Source organism: Ostrinia nubilalis, chromosome 1, assembly GCF_963855985.1.
Source record: "Ostrinia nubilalis chromosome 1, ilOstNubi1.1, whole genome shotgun sequence".
Taxonomy (NCBI): Eukaryota; Metazoa; Arthropoda; class Insecta; order Lepidoptera; family Crambidae; genus Ostrinia; species Ostrinia nubilalis.
In genome coordinates, this window is record NC_087088.1 from 16,508,549 (window position 1) to 16,528,462 (window position 19,914).

Genomic DNA, 19,914 nt, shown 5'->3' on the forward strand with positions numbered 1-19,914 from the left:
GTGGACGCACAGGGTGACACACGAACCAATCACAGAGCTCTATTCAACGCTGTGCGTTCAATTCGCTGCTTCACTTAAGTAAGCATCGTTTGTGAATACGGGCGTTAGTAACCTACTTGACTAAATTTTTGGTGTTCGAACACGTTTAGCTACTAAATTATTCGCCACTCGACTAAACTCAATGGGCTTTATTACAAAAAAGTTAAACCCGGGACGAACTCTGGTTTAAAATGACATTTCCATACTAAGGATGAGTTTCACCATCTTACTTTAACTTTGACAAACGTCAAAAATCTGTCAATCTCCATACAAATAACACCGGTTATCGTTATAGTTACGGTCATAGTTAGGTGGTGCAACTCATCCTAAATGTCAAACTGAGTCTAACTTTTTGTGATAAGGGGGAACTAGTGCAAACAAGGCTTCACTAACGACGTTCGCCCAAAAATGGCTTTTGGATCATGATAGAAAGAAATCTCGGCTAAAATAGAAAATCACTGACCCGAAAACCGATTACGCCTTTGTCGACCGTGGGCAGAACATTAGGAACTTGCAAAAGAGCTTTATGTTCAAACTAGCTTTCCGCCTGCGGCTTCGCCCGCGTGGAATTTTGTCTGTGACAGAAAAACCCGGGACTCAAACTATCTATGGCAAATTTCATCAAAATCGGTTCAGTGGTTTAGGCGTGAAAGCGACACAGACAGACAGAGTTACTTTCGTATTTATAATATTAGTATAAATAATGGGATTAAAGATGGCCAGCGGGCAGGCGCCATGATGGATACTTCGATCGTTATGAAAATAAATATCGATTTGCAATGCATTGATGTAGGTATGATTTTTCTATGATGGACCCACCACCTTTTGAATTTCATAATTAAATACATAGTGCTAAGATTTTGGGTCTACATCTGGGTGTCATAACAAGCAAACCAGGCGTGAGCAACATTGGAGCTATGATGAGACCATATAATAGGTATATCTTTAAACCGGCGGACTGGTCAATCCAAGTTATTCAAATTTATTAATGCGAGTCATTTCTACTAGTACCTATTTAAGTATCTTAATTTGTAAGTCTAGATATTAGCACGTTACTACCTTGTTTAATATGCCACGCAATTTTGTATACCCATTCTTATAAGATACATCACACAAGAATGCGTGGTAAATTCAGTGAACTGTGGTGCGATTGTCTAAGGCAATCGTATTCATTTGACAGTTCATAACGTACGTTATGATGTGTCAAACGGCTAATTCTAATTGTGTAAGGAGTTCATAAAACGATAACGATATGATAACGATTTGATCGTAATTTTATACGATGAGTGAATGATGAATATGATTTTGACAGAAAATTCGAATTGTCTAAGTTTCATGAGCCCATTGCTAATGTCAAATGATTGCGGTGACTCGTAACTCATGATAATCGTATAAATTCTCATAGAGGTGTAATTCTATCCTCGTCCTCGTATGCAATTAATTTATTTCTTTGAAAGATAAAGTGTGGTAAGCGGTGAGTGCTTGGTGTTAATGGAAATAAGTTTTAGTGAGACACAAGAGTTCTTTTTCATCAACAACTATAGCACTAAAAGCTGAGTTACACGTGTTAAGTAGATAAGTGTTTTTCACTTAATTTTACGTGATTAAATTGCATCTACTTAAAACACAAGCACAATCTAAATTTTGACTTGAAACTTACTACTAAGTTTTGTACTATACTACTACGCAATTAATTACTTAAAATTAAGTTAATAAAGTAGTTAGGTAGGTACCTACTTATCTACTTAACACGTTTTAATCAGCCTTAACCCACAATACTGCCAAAGTGGTAGGGTAAAGTTACGTTGGGACATGTAAAAGTGCCCTGTGTGGGCTTATTTACAGGAATAAATGACTAATAAAATAAAGAAAACTGTTTAAATATACACGTCTTTTTATTTAAATTCTTTACACAGACACAGACAGCTATAAGTACTTCTTTTGTGGTCAGCCTTCGTCTCTTTACAAACTAAGTTTTCATTTTAAATATAATACTATGGGTACTTTAATCACAGCATTCTTGAAAACTTAGTTTTTTTTGGAACAATCAACAAGATATAAAATAACCATGAAAAATCAACAGCCTCCCTACTCATTTTACATCATTTTTTTCTAACAAATAATTATGCAATAAAATGTATTGTTTTAAACTTTTATGGTTACTAAAATAATAATCATTAATACACTTCGAAGAGTTCCAACACTAGTAGATGGTAGGACAGGTGCAGGCGCTGTAGAACAAGATGAGAGCTGCAATGACAAACAAAATAACATGTTAGCTGCTAGCTAGGATATAGCAACAACACATATCTATTATCCTACTAATATTATAAATGCGAAAGTTTGGATGTCATAATGTCTGGATGTTTGTTACTCTTTCACGCCAAAACTACTGAACGGATTTTGTGTAAACTTAACAGTATTATTGTTTGTAACCTAGATTAACACACAGTCTATAATTTATGACAATCTGTGACAAACTAAATTTTAAGCGGGTGAAGCCGCTGGCAAAAGCTACTAAAAATACCTTCATTATTTGTGCAACATAAATCATACTGTTCATACATAATAATAATATAAACAAACATTATCATATTCCATTATTTAACTTACATATTTTAGAGTAGCAGTAGCAGCAACTGGAGTATTCTCCACCTGGGTGTGGGTAATTATTGGAAGAGTTCCAACACTGGTAGATGGTGGGACAAGTGCAAGTGCTGTAGAGCAAGACGAGAGCTGCAATGAGAAACAAAAAAAACATGTTAGCTGCTAGCTAGAATGTGGCTGAAAAATTGTGATAAATCTTAGTCACTGTTTTTTTTATGCATAACGAGGCAGGTATTTGACCACAATCGCACCAAGTGTTAAGTGGGATGCAGTCTAGGATGGTACATATCTGCGCTGTAAGTGCCTATTCACTCTCGCCTTGTAAACACCCGGATTATAGTCTTCGGGAAAGACAGCAGCAGGCAACAAATTCCAGTCCCTAGCTGTTCGCATTATAAGAGTCATAATAATGTCATGTTGTGTAAGTATGTTGAACAGTTTATTGGTTAATGTCAATAAAATAGGCCTTACCGTTTTCCAGGCTTGCACCTCTTTAGACGTCCCATCCCCAATCTTGTTTAGTGCCCAGGACGTGTTGCGCCAGAACTCAAGTCAAGGAACCCTCATCACACGACCACGCGCTGTTACTACATTATTTAGCTGGGTCTCCATCTGGCGTGGGCAATTATTCTTGCCTTTGGCACTGAAAATGAAATTGATTATTTGATATGAAGAAACCAAAGTTACAGGAGTAGTTATTGAAACTTGGGTTGTTTTCATTTTTGATAGAATGCCTTAATTTAGTGTAATAATCTATACTTACTTGTGTTTATAAACAAATTTAACATAATTCAAAAACTTCGTAAAAGTTTTTCAAGTTTTTTGACACTTGACAGATAACACTTGTCATTCACAGAACATAGATTAAAATACTACTTCTCAAAACACTTATTTATGTATAATATATTAAATGTGAGATTAAGTTCGCCTTAGGTTAAAATTTTGGCATTAAAGTATAAATAAATAAAAAGAAGTAAGCATTTCACGTCGTTTTTCGTAGTCCATTAACGCCACCTATTGTAGAGTAGTATTCAACTTAGCCTGCCTAGCCTTAAAGTATGTATGCCACCTGGGGGCGGGTAGTGGAACTCGTATTTCATTCGTTCTATGCGTTTGGTTATATGATTTGCAGAGGTAAATTTTTAATTCGAATTCAATGTTTTTATGAATAAAAGTATGTTATTAAGGTGCAATCATAAAATTTTATTAAAAAAAACTGCATTTGAACATGGATTTCATTTGTTATTTGTTAAAAAATAATGAGTTTTAGCGAATGTTTTTCATTAATAAAACGCAAATCCATGAAACGATTATATACGACCGGTCACTTTTCGGTCTTCATGGAATGGACAAAATTACACAATTCGAATTTAGATATACGATCGATGATCAATTGTATTCATTGTCCATCCATGAACAACTTTACACAATCGCACCTCTGCTCCTGAATCGATTGTACCTACTACTACTATTTCTATTTATTTATATAAACCGGCACACTATGGAGCGAAATTGCGATTTATGGACATAGCGATTTTTTTCACAATTTCTATTTGAAAAAAATACCTATCGATAGGTTACGTTATTCTGATGAATAAATGGTGCACAAGTTTTTCTCTAAAACCAATAGTTTGACTGGAAAAAAATATTTTCCATTTTCGTTGTATGGAATGAAACATAAAGTGGTCGATTTCGACTAAGCCTTGACAGATCTTGCTTTGAAACTACTTGGGCCTTGTTCTATGGCTAGTTGACTGTAATCCTACGCTATCAGCGCGCATCCAAAGTTGCCCGTTCACAAGTTATGAGGTTCTGAAAAATAAATAAAAAGTAAGTAAAAGTGACTTTTTTTGGAATATCTTTTAAGATTTAACAAAAATATAAAGATTTTATACGTTAATAATGTAAATTAACCTTAAATTACTGCTAAAAACACATTTTAATAAACTTAAAAGGAATGAAATCAGCGATTTTTTTTTCACAATTTCTGTTTAAAAAAAATACCTATCGATAGGGTATGTTATTCTGATGAATAAATATTATGAACGTTTTTCTCTAAAACCAATAGTTTGGCTGGAAAAAAATATTTTCCATTTTTGTTGTATGGAATGAAACATAAAGTGGTCGATTTCGACTAAGCCTTGACAGATTTTGCTTTGAAACTACTTGAACCTTGTTCTATGGCTTGTTGACTATAATCCTGCACTAACAGCGCGCGCCCATAGTTGCCCGTTCAGAAGTTATGAGGTTCCAAAAAATGAAAATTAAAGTAAGTAAAAGTATCTTTTTTTTGGGTATAAATCTTTAAAGATTCAACTAAAACATGAAAATTATTTACTTTAGTAATGTAATTAACCTTTCTCTTGTCGTCTTATCTAAAGAAAAGTCAATTTTACTTACTTTAATTTTCATTTTTCGGAACCTCATAACTTCTGAACGGGCAACTTTGTGCGCGCGCTGTTAGTCTAGGATTATAGTCAACAAGCCATAGAACAAGGCTCAAGTAGTTTCAAAGCAAAATCTGTCAAGGCTTAGTCGAAATCGACCACTTTATGTTTCATTCCATACAACGAAAATGGAAAATATTTTTTTCCAGCCAAACTATTGGTTTTAGAGAAAAACGTTCATAATATTTATTCATCAGAATAACATACCCTATCGATAGGTATTTTTTTTAAACAGAAATTGTGAAAAAAAAAATCGCTGATTTAATTCCTTTTAAGTTTATTAAAATGTGTTTTTAGCAGTAATTTAAAGTTAATTTACATTATTAACGTATAAAATCTTTATATTTTTGTTAAATCTTTAAAGATATTCCAAAAAAAAGTCACTTTTACTTACTTTTTATTTATTTTTCAGAACCTCATAACTTGTGAACGGGCAACTTTGGATGCGCGCTGATAGCGTAGGATTACAGTCAACAAGCCATAGAACAAGGCCCAAGTAGTTTCAAAGCAAGATCTGTCAAGGCTTAGTCGAAATCGACCACTTTATGTTTCATTCCATACAACGAAAATGGAAAATATTTTTTTCCAGTCAAACTATTGGTTTTAGAGAAAAACTTGTGCACCATTTATTCATCAGAATAACGTAACCTATCGATAGGTATTTTTTTCAAATAGAAATTGTGAAAAAAATCGCTATGTCCATAGATCGCAATTTCGCTCCATAGTGCGGCAGACAGTGGTGACTAAGTTTGTTGCGGCGCTTCTTCTCAGCACTTGCCAAATGTTTGTCTCGAAGCGCTGGTAGGGCAAAAAAGAATGAGGCATGTATAGGCTCCTTAAGAGCATTTGACGATTTGCAAGTACTAATTTAATTAGTCTAAAGATAATTCTGATTTTGACTTTTTTGATTTTGGTAAGAGCACTTATCAGATCGTAGGAGCTTTTTAGAATTTTGTTGTAGAGATTTTGAACAATAAATAAATAAGCCGCTCAAACCTTTCTTATTTTTAAAGAGAATAAAAAAGGAGGACTAAAACACTCGTTGAAATATCTTTCAACTAGGTAAGTACCTACCTTTTACAACATTTACGAATAAAAGATATAAAATTTTTTTGATCTTAAATGAATATGACTGTGTTGTATGTATTGTATTATAGTTAAAATCTCTTCTCCACTTCCTAATCCTACTCAGTGCACCAATAAGTTCGCGTTCTACAAAACCTGACCTTCAATTAAGCCGTCAACCCATTGGGACTATTGTTCTCTTAAAACCAGCTCTTTGTTGTTGATGATGATGGATGTAGGTCTTGACAAACGTACCGAATACAGGACAATGCTGTTTTTGTCCTTGTTTAGTCGCTTAAATCAGACGGTGACGGCGACATCAGCATCTGTTTTAATTTCGACATGATGAAAGCCACTATTAATGTGCGATTCTTCCACACCCTAAAATTTTGAAATATACGTGTTTTCTTCAAACTTTAATAAAGATAAACGTGGCGAAAGTAAGGCAAATCCTTCGTTTGCATCTGATAGAGAAGGTCCTGCTGCTCCTGCATTAGATAATTAATGTTCTGATGATGATTATGAGCCTAGTATTCGATGTTTTGTAAATTTTCATTAGAATAACAAATCTCACAATTCTCTTTTTATATTTGTGCCGGTGCAGCAAGTCTTTTAGCGACTGACTACGGAACGCATTATCAGTGGCTATAGAATTATCCCGTGCTACGTGATATGGACTACCACATGAGATAGTTTAGGCAATAGGTACTTTTACAGCAGCCTAGGCCTAAACTAATCCCCGCTAGCAAGGCATCTCAGAACATATTAACCATTTGTTTTCTATTTGTATATTTCTTGGCCTGAAATGGGTCAAGACCGACCGCAGTGATGGAAAGCACACCTCGACGCGACTGTGTCATGCGGCCAGCTCCGGTTACAGTGCGTCAATGTAACGTCACATTCCCACATTATGTTCTACCAATTATGGTTAATTAACCGTTATATTATTATCATATTAATTATTAAATAAAGGACTATTTTCCTTAAGGATTACTACTAAAATTTTATTAAGTAAGGTATAGAAATAAAACAGGCCAAACCATTTTTGTTCAATTTTGGTGCTGAGGAGGTTTGACCTAGAAGGGGGATTATAATAATATGGACCTTCTTTCGTAAGAAATCTTGAAGTTGGTGAAAAAGAGAGCAAGTTTGTAATTTTCAGGATGAGTTGCACCACGTAACTTTAACCGTAACTATAACGATAACCGGTGTTTTTATGGAGTCAGACAGATTTTTGTCGTTTGTTTAAGTAAGTTAGTGCTACCTAGCCTTAATGTTTTTCAATTTCATACAAGTGAGGCGCAATAAAAAGGTTCTGTGTTCTTAAAAGGTGGACGAAGCCGTGGGCAGATGTTAATAATACCATATTTACATAAATTTACACACATGTATTAGCAAAATAGCTTCTGTATCGGGACCTACTTAAGACCTCGAGAGGTCACAGAACTAGGCAGACGAACCGGTCCGCGCATCCTAAGACCGAATGACCATAACGTTACGTGGTGCGCCCACGCCGCGGTCGTTTGATGCAATCTTCAAGGTGGCGGTAATAACATGTGCCAATGTTATTTATCAAGTGTGTGCTTTAGTTTCAATGAGTATTATAAGAGAGCTTGTGTCATCATAATCAGATCATTTACTATGAAATAAGTCTAAGTAAGTAACCAGATCAAATAGTAATTACAATTAGGATAATCAAAGAAATAAAGAAAACTAGTACGTTTTAAATTTAGCAACAGTTAATCAGTCGGCAGTATTTGCTAAATCCAAGTTACTAAGCTCTACAATTTGAACTTAGTTTTAGTTTTATACGCAAAATCCGAATTGAGTGAAGAATTCAGTCAAAAAGCAATAGTACTTTTTGCTCAAGTGGTTGTAAAAACAGAACCAAATCGATTCAAGTTTTTACGATTTTCTTTTACTACTACTATCTTTAGATGAAACGAGCTGCTCATGACTCTGAGTTAAAGGATTTTGAAGCAAATAAAATTGAAATATTTTACGTACTATCATTTTTTCCTCACACATTATTAAGTATAATGATTATAATAATGGTCATTATATCGAGTTTATACATAATAAGTTGTAGGAGGGTGGGTTCCTCCGCGACAAAAAAGGGCAGAATTGTAGTATCAGTAGTAATCGTAGACAATGCCACGTTCCGCATTGACCTTCGCTCTACACGTGCTGCCTTAAATCGAATGAAATAAAGTAGCCATAGTTCCTTGGAAGAAACTGACAAAGCCACTTTTGCAAATTATTCGAGAACTTTTCAGATACGGAGTGCAAAACAGGTTCACTGAGCAAAAAAATAATAACGGGGTGACTTTTAAAATCGAGTTTATTTACTTTATAAACATTATAAAAGCTGAAAGAAATATGAAAATTAATTAATTCATTTATTAGGAAGCAACACCAAAGGACAATGACCAAAAGTGGTCCAAATGTCCACCACTAATGAGACCTATATTGGCTTATAGTCCATTAAATAGAGATTAACTTTCAGTATGGGACGAAAAAAAAATAAGCTGTCAGTAAAAAGTTATGACTGTTTGAAAAATTGTAGTAGTTTACGCGCTAATCTCAGGAACTACTGGTCCGATTTGAATAATTATTTTTGGTATGGATAGCCCATTTATTAAGGATGGTTTTAGGATAAATAACATCACCCTACAACCAATAGGGGCAGAGCAGTTAAGACAAATGTTGTAAAAATGGGAAATATTATTCAACCTATTTTCACGCGTACAAAGTCGTAGGCACAGCTAGTATAATATTTAATAAAATTCATCTATAACACCGCTCCACATGCGACATGACATAACAATGCGTAGATTAGTCCAAAATGTGCAATGGATCTGAATGATATCAAGAACATTTTTCGGATAAAAAGGTAAAAAACAGACTTTTCATTCAGTCATAACTTTTTACTGACAGCATATTTTTGATTGCGGTTTGGTTATAATTAATCAGTATTTAATAGACTATTTTACTACATAGGTCTCGTTAGTGGTGGACATTTGGACCACACTCCATACATTTTTGGTCATTGTCCTTTATTAGAAAAATAGAAAAGTCCACAGATGGACTTTTCTACAGTAATTATTTTAATATTAATTTGAACAATCTAACCCCGAGGGTCGCACAATATTGATAGGGTTTTTCCTCATATTCTAGACTCGATTCTGAATATAAGGTTTCTTTTTGGCTCGGTTTTTTACAACCTGTTTAACATTATCAGAGTTTCCACACCATTGAGGTCCGATGTTGACCTCATTTAATGGGAACATAATTAAGAGGAGCGAAGATTCTCTCCTCAGCTGTTTTATTTAGTCGAGTGTCATCGCCGTGCCACTTTATTGTTCCGATGTCGGGACAAGAGCTTTGGTGGCTTTTGTCGATAGACAATAAAAATGGCACGAAAATGCTAACAAAAATGGGATTGTGAAGCTGGGCTGATTGGCGCTAGGCTTTTGTTTGTAGACCGTAATTATTAAAACGACGAGATTGACAATGGTGTGATAACAAAAGGCACAAAAGGTATATAATGTATACTACATAACATGTTAGTAGGTATACAAAAGGTGTTTGGCAAGATGGCACGATGGCAGTGCGAAGTTTCCAGAAGATTCAGTCAGTTCTTTTACTCGTACTGTATTTTTTTTAGTAATAAAAAGTCCCGTTAACCCCTCGTTAAGCTAAATAAATGCTTGTGTCACGCACGAGGGGGTTTATCACAACAGCCTAGCTAGCGGCTGAGTTTAATGTTTTGAACCAGCGTTCCTAGGATTTCGAGTCGGCCAGGGCCCCAATTACGCTAAAAATTTTCATGTTCAACGTGCCCGGACGTCAGCTGTTTTGACAAATCCGTATCGAAGAAATCGAAGAAGCGCGTCTGTATTGGAGACGTTAAAAATTAGCGTAATCGGGGCACAGTCCGACACCTTCACCGTTAGCTATTCTCGCCTATAAGTTTTCAAGATAGCCTCGTACAGAAATTACATAATTTCGCTAATTATCTTGGCAACACTAAGTCAGGGGTACGTAACCATTCCATGTCATTAAAGTTAGAGGACGATAAGCTGTATGTTAATGAGCATTATCAGCCTTCCGGTCGGGTGAGGCGCTGAATACCATTAAACACTTCCATAGACAATTAGAGACAGTAATTGAAACGTTTGTTGGAGTTTATTACAGGTCTTTATTGTAAGAGAATAGTTAAATAACGAGTGTTAAGTATTTTCTAGTTTCTTTTGAAAATAATGTAATGACGCAAGCTGTTGCAGGATCGAATTGAGTGGAGGCTAATGCCAGTGTAATGAGCACAAGCATTTTTACTTGGAGTCATGCAAATTAACGCTTATCTAGTCACCGAATTAGGATAATACAAGTTCAGTTTAGTTTTGGGCTTACAGTAGTTTAAGCACAATTTACTTTTTGTAATATCAAGATTTGCCTATTAGAATATTGCTATCAATGGCATTACGGGGAGCTAATGTAAAGTTCCATCTGGTGAACCCAACGATTTGCGCGTACGCACTCCTAGATCATAGCTGCATTGGACGCAGCTGAGTAGTTCCAGCCCGATCGTTGATCCGTTACTCTAACGAAAAAACAAACATCCACCCAGACCGTTCCGTTGCGAATCGATCGAAATGATCTTCGCTTTTTATTACGGATGAAGGCACATCAACTAAAAACTGTCATGTTTTATGTGGTGGTATAAGAGAGGTTTTGCAAAAAACACGTGCAATCTACGAGCTGGCAGTTGTACGTTCCTAACAGAAAAATAATATTATGCCTTATTATTATCCGGGTTCACTTTATCGTTTATCCGTTTCCCAAGGCCAGTGAAAATTAGTCATTCCGCCGATCAGCGGGACAAGGGCGTCATCGCAAAAACAGTTAATTGCATATCACGTTTCGCTGTGAGGCAACATTTTCCGGCTCAGTGGTGTTCTCGAAACGGAATTGATAGCCCCGAAAATAAAGCAGTAAAATCAACACTATCAAATACACTTGATATATGAGTTTGCGCAAATTTATTTCAGTCTAAGCCGAAATATACCTACAAAAGTAATGACTGATAGTCGGACGTAGGTGCAGAAAAGTTCTCGAGTTCTCGACCACGAACCGAAAAATGGGACCACTTGGTGGACCTACGATTGATCTAGTGAAGGTCGCGAGAAGCATCTGGTTCTGGATGCAGGCAGCGCAGGACCGATCTTTGTGGAAATCCTTGAGGATGGTGGAGGTCCATCATCAGCAGTGGACACTGGACATCCTTTAGTCGAAACAAAATAAAAACTGATTGAACAAGTTAGGCAATGACTGGAGGAAAAAATCGAGAGATCGTGATCTTTAGCGCTCTTTAGAAGTGGCTTACGTCTAGTATTGGATTTTAATTGGCTGCAGAGGGGATGAGTATAAACTGTCATTTCACAAAGCACAATTTGCTATATAGGCGCTGCTAAATAGTCATCCATCGCGCGCCCTTGTTAGCTCAGTGTTCTAAATTCTCAGGGCCAAGAATCCGATTATGTTTCACATGTTTGATGTAGAAATACAGAGTGATGTGACGTTTTGGTCTGTGTCGCTAGTTTTCATCATAGCTAAAAGAACAAACAGGTGGTACTTATGTTATGATCTTGGCGAAACAAGAATCATTGCAAATTGCAATGCTGAGATCTTGAGAATGTGTCTCAAGACAATGACTCAACAGTTTCGCTTGCACGAATCGAATTTAATGTTCGATTCGAAGAATGCTTATAAGAAGATACATTTTACTGTACTTTTGAACCCGTACGTTCAAAGATGTAAATATTGAAATGTCGCATGTTCTACTTCTCATAAAGGTATAATTATTGCTTTAACGAAAACGAGATAGTAGAGTAAAATGATGTTTTAGGCTTCTAAAAAACTAACAATAATGACTCAGCCAAGAAAAAAATCTGGAACGTGTAAAATAACTTCTTAATAACTGCAAAAATAAATGAATTGGGTATGTTGTATTTATTAATTTCTTTACAGCAATGTGTTTCAAACACATCCGCTGAACGATTGCGTCTAACTTATCTTGCTTTATTTAATTCAAGGGCTCAAGTTTCTGACCTTTTTGTTCAACGAGACAGAACATATTCTTATTTTGTATGTGTGCCTGTGACTGGTCATTGACCTTGCATTTAGTTTGAAAGCGTTAGAATCTATAGCTCTAACGTTTAACTAAGTCAGTGCCTGAGGTATGGAAGCGGCACGGGAGGGTTTCTGTAACGTCAAACGTCAGCGAGACTTCAAATCTCCTTCAGATTTATATGCTCGTCACAATGGAGAAGTTTCGTGATGTTGAAAACATTAGATTTCACTGAATAGGATTAAAATATAGACCAAAACTAAAAAGGCGGTGAAGTTATTTTTAAAATCCATCAAGAAATGGCTGAGAAATCAATTATTTAATTTACCTCCACATTTTCGCGTGGAACTTACACATAGGCGGTGCCGTGACGTCGGGCCACCTGTTCAAGTTTCAATCACAATGCTTACCACCCCTAACGCATTGTCGAGAATAACACTATAATGTCAAAGTCTTCTTTTTCTTTTTATATATGGTCAGGTCTTGGATATGTCAAAAAAGTTACACAATTTTACTAAGAAAGAATCTTGAGTGACCCTGGCTGAAAAATTAAAAACTACTACATTTTTAAAAAAAATTGGATCTGTCAACAGCACTGGACCAGCCCCCCTAAACAAAACGCACTTTTTGATCGAATCGAAAATCGAATCCGTCAAATTCCATACAAAAAAGGGGCTTTTCGACCACTTTTCGACTGGTTTGCGATTATAATGGCACTTTGTCTAGACCCACAGGGGTGATTAACTGTAAACTCCGTATGACTATCGTGGCTACACCGATCAAAATGGCACGAATATTTGTCATGCGCAACTTAAGACCCGGTAACTTTTGTATTTGTAGAGATATTTTCATGATTCTTTCACAAATATTATTAGTTTTACTTTTATTTTCGAGTTTTATTAAAAGAAAAAAATTGGAAACTTGTCCATTGTCAATGTCACAACTACTATGCCGTTCCTACGCCTCAGGCACTGACTGAGACCTGAGTTAAGCACTAGATCTATAGTAATCTAGCTCAAACGTATTTGGGATTGCCAAAACAGTCTCGAGATAATGCGCAGTATAGCACTTCGTCAGCAATTTGCAAAGCAAATGTTTGCATGTGGAATATCGTTAAGGCGATTAGTGTCCTCAATCCGCGTGAAATGGTCATTTTGTAAAGCCTACTCCTCTTTTACTGCTGGACAGAAATAGTTGAAAAAAAAAAATGTTATACAACAGTTCAAGGACTACATTTGACACGTTTGAATTTTTCCTATGTCTCTTTGTTGTGGATTAAAAAAATAAATACGGGACATAGATTTTTTACTTCAATTCCCTACTCCTCCCAAACGGCTATGTTAATTCTAAAGATTTTTGCACGAATAGATTAAGAATTCTTTAATCTTTAAATGACACGTTGCGTTTTTCAATCGAACATTACTTTCATTCATAAATTTTACTTTTGATAAATTCCGAACGTTTTGCTGTTGAGGGGGCCTTCGCGGGGTGCGGGCGGCAGTCGGCCGCTGGCCTTCAGACGGGGAGGTTGTGTCACTCGCTGCAAACTGACATTAGCGATCAAAATGAATTTTTTCTTTGGCTGAGTTGCACCACCTGACGTGACCTAACTTTGACCGTAGCTTTGGCGATAACCGGTGTTTTTTTGTATGGAGTTTGACAGATATTTGACTTTTGTCAAATTTAAAATAAGATGGTGCAACCCAGCCTTTGTTTGACAATATATTTTATGTTAGAGTTGTTCATAGAGTACGTTCAGTCAGACGATACGATTGAATTAAGGCATGCTTGGACGCTATTATCTAGGTACCTAAATAGAATCTATTAGTGTAAAAAAATCGACTCCAAAACAAACTGCACTAGATAAGTAAAAGTAGAAAATATATTCCGTTATTTATTTACTAGGTCAAATTTATACCATGATTAATATTTTCGGAGTCGGTGGCAGCACTGGCAGCCTACGGTTTGGTAATTTGTTTTGGAGTTGGTTTTAATTTTTAGTGAAAATTAATTTATTTCATGCTTTTGTTGTTGTTGACCCTGTTGTTGCTACTGAAAGTCGACATAACGGAACGCAATAAGGCTGAACGCTATTGAAAAATATTATTATAATGACATGCAATTCCGAGCGAGGTTCCGCGTCTCAAAAGAAACGGTGTTGTTTCTGGGTGCGTGACAGTTTATATAAGTTTATATGATATAAATTCATTTCAATAACGTTCATATTGTATAATAAACGTATGTTATAATAACACTTGATATAATTTTTTAACATATAATGTTTACTTCATATAATAAATCATTTTTAATAATATCATTTCAGATACCAATCACAACGCATAAAGACATTTGATATAAACCTTACTTAATCTAAGACTCATTTGATGTAATTTTGTTTAATATAAATATTATTTCACATAACCATTACTTGTAATAAATATTATTTGTTATACTCTTTAATTGATATAATTTCTGATAGATATAACTTTAAGTATGTTCTTTTTTAGCTTGACATATAAATGACTTTAGTGACAAAAACGAATCGCCGTAAAACCGTCTCCACGTAGTCTTGTCTGCCCTACCCCTAGAGTGTAATTTAGAAGCGCGTAGGCACGGAGGGGCGAGGCGGCCCGCGGGCTGAGGAGCAGGTGGCTGGAAGCGAGGCGCCGCGGCTGAGGCTGGCCGGCGAAGCCGGCCAGCAAGCCGAAGACGCGGTGTCGAGCGAAAGCCATCTGCGACGATTAGCACGCGAGGGACCGCCAGAGCCCCGCAGTGCCGGAGCCGTGACAGAAGTCTCAAGTTTTTAGTCAAATTTGCATGCTGCATGCCTGCATGCCTGCATGCCTGCTTGCTTGCCTGCTTGCCTGCTTGCTTGCTTGCTTGCTTGCCTGCTTGCTTGCTTGCTTGCTTGCTTGCCTGCTTGCTTGCTTGCTCGCTTGCTTGCTTGCTGCATGCAATGCTTATTATAACAAATGAACTTTATATAAAATTATTTATTGTTATATGATTTAAGTGTTATAGGAAAAGAATTTTATCTCATTTGATTGTTCGACCTTTTATTTTTATATGATTTGAATGTTATTTGTTTTAAATAGTATACATTGTAAGTTTTATAGAAAATATTCATTATATCAAACCATTTTATATCAGTTAATAGTTATTTGTCTTAAAATTATTCGTTTTAAAATTATATTATTCGTTTATTATAGTAAATAATTATTATATTAAACGATTTTATATAATTTGATGTTATATCCTCTAAGTATTATATGATATGTAGTTATATCATACATTACACACCCGTTGTTTCTGGATTCATAATTTGAAAGCTCTTTGAAACACCTCACCAAACGCCATACAACCAGTGGACCAAATACTTATTATAACCCTACGGTTCTACGCAACTGGAAGTTATGAACGTGTACTAGGTGATTCTTCCACATCGAACAGCCAACTGTGCATCGTATAGTGCACAAAGTAACAACCAAAATAGCTGCTATGAAATCGCTTTACATAAACAGGCCTATTTCTGAGGAATATGGGGACATCGCAAATGGGTTTAAGCTATATAGTTCCAAAATACTGAACTGTCCTATCAATGACATTGACAGTGGGGCGCCACCGTCAATACCGGATCGCTGGTTCCGATTTTTGCCATGTTGGAAACCATTTAGTTTAACGATGGTAGCGCCCCCCTGTCATTGAGTTTGGTGGGACAGTTCAGCGTGGGTCATCTATAGCAGCATTTCGAAGAGTTGTTGATTTGTCAATTTGATGCTCTGTCAACAATGATAAATGTCAATTGTGGTTACGTTTCGGTCCACGATCGCCACTTAATAGATTTCAACAATAAAAAGTATCACCTTTAAATATTTTTTTTAAATTAAATAAAAATGCAAGCATTAATTTTTTTATATAATAAAACGAGATTTATATATAATACAAACTAAAAATAAACTGTTCTATGTTAATTTGATTGAGTATATGTCCATAAAAGACAATACATAACCAAATGATGCTGCGTGTAATGTATAAAAAACGTAAAGTCATCATTTGTGTAAATTATGAAAACATACTTTTTTTTTGTAAATGTTGCCATTATGTAAACATTTGAGAGCTGCTTAGCTGATCACGGCTTCAAATCCGTTGAGTAGCGTTTGAGAATACCATTTAAAATTGAAGGATACTTAAATTTAGGAGCCCGTCAGCTGAGTGAAAGATTTGAGTAGTGTTTCAGTATTCGGCCGTAACTAATTCAGCTTGCAAAATTCCACCCGAACAAACATAGTTTACACACAACATACATTTTAAGCTAAATAAAATAAAATAAAAAATATTATCCCATACAAAATGTTCATGGATTTGGAATTTTTGTTAAATATAAATACCTTACTATACGGTGCGCTAGTTTAGAACATTTCGGGCGATCACTTGCGCCTGGGTTGAATGACATCGACATCAAGGTTCATCAATTCAAGTTTAAAATAATAGGCAGTAATGTATGAAGAAAGAGCTTCTATTCTGTACCTACCTATGCCCGTGTATTTTTGATCGGTGTCTAATCGGAGTTTTCGTGCGGGGTGCGCGGGTGTTGTGCGAAGCGTGAAGGTCAAACGCTCAAGGTCATTGAGGACTCTAATCGCCTGAAGCTAATGATGCACTCTTGCAAAGAGCGCAGTACGTTACATGCATAATCAAAATTCTGATATGTCGCAAGATTTCATGTTACCAGGAATCCGGATTTATTTTTAAATACTAAATTGGGGACATAAACCATTAGTATGAGCTGTTTTTAAGGATCATTAGATATTAAAAGTAAATGCAAATACGTCAGACAGTAGGATCTATGACTCACCCCCAATAGGGATGTTTCCTGGGTCAAAAAGCAAGAGTTTTAATTAGTCCGTCAGTTAACTTATCAAAAAATACTCTACACGTATTTTTCACTTTTTCAAACTAATGAAAATTTTAAGAGATAAAGCGCGCCAAAGTTCATAAGAAGAGGCCCGTGACGTCAATGCGTGCATAAAAGTGCCGCACGTTGTGACGTCGTGCGGAACTTCAACGCACCATAACTATGTAATTATTTGTTAGATTGACAAATAAAAATATGTGTCCAATATTTTTTCATATTAAACATTACAGACTAATTTTTTTAGAAAACTAGCCTATTATGTAGTAGCTTGGGCCATACTCTACCAAGTGCGGTTTAGTAGAGACGTGGGTGTAAAGTAAGTGGACAACCTTTCAGTCAGGTCTTATCAAACCATGAAAGGCCTCTGACTAGCCTTAACGACCACCAGTGATTAGCCGAGACCAATTTTGAAGGTTACTTTGGTTCTCCTGCGGATCTCCTCATTTCTGATTCGATCACGCAGGGAGACTCCGAGCATAGCCCGCTCCATCGCCCTTTGGGTGACCTTGAGCCTTCTTATGAGGCCCATAGTAAGCGACCACGTCTCAGATCCGTATACCATCACTGGCAACACGCATAACAACAGCAGCGCATAATAACAGTAACCGACATAGCTGGCAGAATTGCTAAAATCAAGTGGCAGTGGGCGGGGCACATAGCTCGTAGAGACGATGGCCGTTGGGGCAGGAAAGTTCTCGAGTGGCGACCACGGGCTGGAAGACGTAGCGTGGGCAGGCCTCCTACTAGGTGGACCGACGATCTGGTAAAGGTCGCGGGAAGAGCCTGGATGCGGGCAGCGCAGGACCGTTCATTGTGGAAAACCTTGGGGGAGGCCTTTGTCCAGCAGTGGACGTCATTTGGCTGAAACGAAGACGAAGACGAAGAATTTGGAAGGGCCTTCCGAAGCAAGGAGATATTAGATAGATCCTGCTGCTGTATTTCCTGAACAATATAATCCGGGCGTTTTCAAGGCGAGACTGAATAGGCACTTACAGGGCAGATATGTACCATCCTAGACTGCATCTCACTTAACACCAGGTGCGATTGCGGTCAAATACCTGCCTTGTCCAGCATTAAAAAAAATGGTTCTTCTTCTTAAAAAGTCCAATAAAATGGTCGGAGTGGTTATACATACAGCATAGTTTAAGGATATGTTTAACGTTTTAAGGATTCCGAAGCCGTGGATAAAATTGAGCCCCTGGCCATTAGACGCGAATTTAGAGATCAATTTCTTTTATATAAAATCATAAATAGTATTGTTGACTCGCCCTATTTATTGAGTAAATTGTCTTTCAGGTGTTCTAGACCTAACGCAAGACACAGAAAAACTTTTATGACGGCACTATGTAGGACTAATTATAGAAATAACTGTTTTGTCATTAGAGCCTGCAAAAAGTATGACAGTGATTATGGTCACGTTGACATATTTCACGAGAGGCCTATGCGGTTCCGTGGTCTAATAAAGGCATAAAATGTGTATTAATACACCTTAAAAATAAGATTTGCGCATGGTTTTAAATGTTCAAGTTAGATAATTAAGTATTGTGAATCTGTCTTTTCAATTTTAAATTATCAGTGAAAACTCATAGGCTTGTGTAAGACTTGTTATTTTTATTCTACATGTATCATAATATAAGCTGTATGTTTTCCTAATAAAGAAAAAAAAATAGTACAATCAGCGTCAATAGTTCGTGACACTCAAAGTCGCCAAAGAGTTAACAACACAACCTTATTTCAATTGTAACAAAGACGTGTTACGCTACTTTAGTCTTGAACTATTGGACGCTGACTGTGCCTACCTATCTTGATTTTGGTGAACCAGCAAAGCGTAGTAAATCTTCTAAATATATAAAAGGAGAAACTGACTGACAGATCAACGCACAGCCTAAACGGCTAAACGTAGGCACTTGAAATTTGGCAGGGACGTAGCTTAGGTACCGTAGAGGTGCACTAAGAAAGGAATTCTCGAAATTCCCCCGGGAACGGGAATTAGCGGGAAAATCCTTTTGTATGAAAAATCTAAATCGCGTAAGATAGACCCTTGAAATTTGGCATGCAGGTATCTTAGTAAACTTAAAGCTTAGTTACAACAGGATATTGCAAAATTCCCACGGGAACGGGAGTTAGCGGGAAAAAACATTTGTATGAAAAAATCTAAACCGCGTGAGACATGTAGATGAAGGGGGTGAAACGGGATCTACGCGTACGAAGTCGCGGGCGGCAGCTAGTTGAGTATAAGTACGTAAGGTCAGGTATACACTTAACAAACAATAATGCTCTTGTAAAGGCATAGAGTTCACTTCTTACAAAACTTTTAAAATGTACCCATTATGTCCGCGCTTTTCTTTAGTCACCAACTTCAGGAGAATGGAGTTTCTTGACTAACTTCAGAGTCGAAGTAGGCTGTAACTTTGAAGACTTACAGGTACATTAGCCAGAAGGATATCTTAGACTTGTCATGCTCACTAAAATGTCTCTGGGGTAGTGGCGTGTGAGGCGGGTCGTTACATTCCCTATAATATGGTCGAGTGAAGCGATGGCTGGTTCACACGTCATGTCTGTGAACAGGCGCTGCCTTCGGGGACTGGTCAAGGAAAGATATACCTGACATAAAATATATATGTATCAAAACGCAACAATTAACCTAGAAATTAGCACGGCACCAAATAAATATATTCAAAACTGCCACGCGGTCTCGTGCTAGATGGGCG

At 36.6% G+C, this 19,914-nt stretch overlaps 1 long non-coding RNA gene across 2 annotated transcripts; it reads right to left on the bottom strand.

The window, feature by feature from the left end:
• Positions 1 to 1,174: 1,174 nt before the first annotated feature.
• On the bottom strand, positions 1,175 to 4,084 carry LOC135076369 (uncharacterized). Of its 2 annotated transcripts, XR_010258251.1 has the most exons (4): positions 3,410 to 4,084; positions 3,118 to 3,289; positions 2,653 to 2,775; positions 1,175 to 2,289 (listed from the first exon to the last, which is right to left on the bottom strand). It is a non-coding gene; the product is annotated as an uncharacterized LOC135076369 (long non-coding RNA). The 2 variants fall into 2 exon arrangements; XR_010258250.1 differs by having other exon boundaries at positions 3,118 to 4,084.
• Between the last annotated feature and the right edge of the window lie 15,830 nt (positions 4,085 to 19,914).